This window comes from Orycteropus afer, unplaced genomic scaffold, assembly GCF_000298275.1.
Source record: "Orycteropus afer afer isolate SDZICR_OR568_19922 unplaced genomic scaffold, OryAfe1.0 scaffold00010, whole genome shotgun sequence".
Lineage (NCBI taxonomy): Eukaryota > Metazoa > Chordata > Mammalia > Tubulidentata > Orycteropodidae > Orycteropus > Orycteropus afer.
The window spans coordinates 14,149,499-14,152,395 of record NW_006921597.1 but is presented as its reverse complement, the minus strand read 5'-3'; positions in this window follow the sequence as shown (position 1 = coordinate 14,152,395).

Below are 2,897 nucleotides of genomic sequence, written 5' to 3'. Positions count from 1 at the left end.
TGGACCAGTTGAGACCAGAGGACTCCCTGAGACTATTGCCCTGAGATACACTTTCAACCTTGAACCAAAATTATCCCCTAAACTCCCTTTTAGCAAAATAACAGAGAGGCACACAAAATAAAGGATATTGCCTGTAAGTATGGTGCTCTATTAAAACACCATCTATATGAGACTGAAGAGTCAACATTTACTCTAAAGCAAAGAGGAGATGATAGGGTGTCTGGGAAACTGGGGTACTGGAAACAGAACACCAGAGCACAAAGAGAATTGATACCTCAGTGAAAAATGCAACTAATGTCACTGAACTATCTGTATAGAAATCGTCAAGTGGGAATCTAATCTAACGCCCACACACCACATAATAGAAACTAAACCAAATTCTCCATCAGACATTGTCTTCTCCTCCCATCCCAATTCCTCTTTCCTACCAATCATCTCTCTCTCCCCTTCTTTTGACCTCCTTCTGTTGTTCCGAACAACTCATCTCTGCCCTCAGTTTGTGAATTCCACTCAGCAAATCAAAGACCCAGTAGCCGCCACTTTCCTGGTGTCTCGAGTGTGTTTCTTTGGAGGTGAGGCAGGGGCGGTTTCAGTCCATCCTGCCTGGTAAGCCAGGGATAATACTTACCTTGCAAGCCTGTCATGAGAATGAAAGAGCAAAAAATTCAGGTCCAAGTTTTCTGACCTCAAGTTCAGTGTGCTTTCCAATATGCCATAGCTACCTTAGGACAACAGAATATTATAGAATCTCAATTACTAGAAGCTCGCTTCTCCTGAACCCTCAATTTAAGTGGATATTTTGTTACAGTCAACTTTCAGAAGATAGACAAAGAGTTAGTCAAGAATGTGATAAAAAAAAAAAAAAAAAATTCAATTTCCAGGATATGTACTGGGGTCATCCTAACATCTGCTTCTTTCTATATCTGTGATGTCAGTTGATGAGACTTGAATTTAGAGTGATGACTTCTGAGGCAGAGTGACATCCTCCACCATCGAAGAGCAAACTTATTATGTTCACTGACCTCTGCTTAGACAAGAACATAGACTGAGAGATTTCAAACTATCAACTGCACCACTTCAAAGGAGACGAGGTTTTGTTTTAAGCCTTACTTCCCATTTCCTAAGCCTTCTAGTGTGTCAGGATTTCACAGTATAACCTCCCAGGAAGTGAAGTGCCTATCAATAGGGTTTGCAAAGGAGGCAAGCTAGCTGAGGCAGTAAGTAGCAGGACTGGGAGTGGAGTGCTCTTCCTACCTTCCAGGAGTCCCTGGATGGTGCAAACAGTTAATACTCTCAGCTGCTAATCAAAGGGTTGACAGTTCAAGTCCACCCAGAGGCACCTCAGAAGAAAGTCCTGGCAATCCACTTCTAAAAAATCAGCCATTGAAAATCTTAGGGAGCCTAATTCTACTCTGGCAGACATGGGATAACCATGAGTTGGGGTCATCTTGATGGTACTGGTTGGTTTCCTACCTTCTGAGTTTGTCAGCAGCAAATATCTGCTGAAATGGCTCAACAATTAGGGCACAGTTAGGGGTGACTGAAAGAGGAAGGTGAGAAGATGAATCTGTAGGGTAGCAACTTCCACATTTCCAAGAGTGGGGTAATGGAGACCTTGGGTGCCAACCCAATCCTTCAACTCCTCCCTCTCCCAGCCCTGGCAGAGGCACGTTTTCAAAATGGATATTGGAAGTTCAGGATACTTTGCAAGTTTTAACCTGACCCATAACTCAAAAATAAATCCTGGGAAATTGTCCTGTTCATCATTTATAAGGTGTAGTTTTATGTGATGGTGAACGTCCCCTTTCCAGGTAGATGTGCCTGTAATTCATGCCAGTATTTGAGAGATCTCCCAGAATCTTTCTCAGATTTATTATTGAATAACAGTTCTGAAAAATGGCCTTGGATGCTGACTCAGGCCTGGCAGGGAGAGTTGCCACTGGCTCTGAGCTCTGGCATCGATCTGTGACCTACCAGCGGGAGAACCTCAGGGGTGGAAGCCCTAGGATGACCACCCCTATCCAGCCTGCCAGCCCAGATCAGTGCCACCAGCCAAGGCTCAGCCTTGCTGTGCTCAGGGGCTGTGAGGAAAACTTGGCAAAATTTTAATTAACTGAAGATAAACATACATAGGGAGCCTGAGTCCATTAGCTGGCTCCACCACCCAGAGAGAAAAGGCCTCACTAATCACACGCCGCAGCAGGTAAAATGACCTGCAGACTGACAGTGTCCATTTGCTTTCAAATTAAAAAACATATTTTCAAAATAAATATGCGTGGAGTCCTTGTTTGTCATGTTGTTTCTCCTGAGAAACAGGGGAGCTGGGATGTTAATGAGCAACTGTTTTCAATATTTCAGCCTAGGAAAGCTGAAAACACAAAGGTAGCAAAACAAGGCTGGAACTGGCATTCCCTTTAAGGAGGGAGGGATGCCATTCAGGAGGCAAAAGCAAGGCAATCAGAAACTGAGGACCTACCCCATGGAATAAACAAAAAAACCATTTGGCCTGGGCTGGAGCTACTAAATCTAGAGGTATGGGCAGAGGTATGCTGTTGAGGAGTCAGCAAGGTGAGGTCTTGAGATGGGTCTGCACCTCACCAACTGTGTTTTGGATACCAAGATGGTCAAGGGACAGGGCTGGAGTTTCAGCTTATAATATTCTACAAGGAAGATTTTATACTATTTTAGAATCTGGTTAGAAAGTGGATCCTTTATTCATCCATTAAAATAATATTCAGTATTTACTGTGTAGGAGCTCTGGTAGCATAGTGCCTAAGGCACTTGCCTGCTAACCAGACGGCTGGCGGTTCAAACCCACCAGCTACTCCTCGGAAGGAAGGTTGGGCAATCCTACTTCCGTAGTGATACTGCCTCGGAAACCCAAGGAGGGGTCGCTA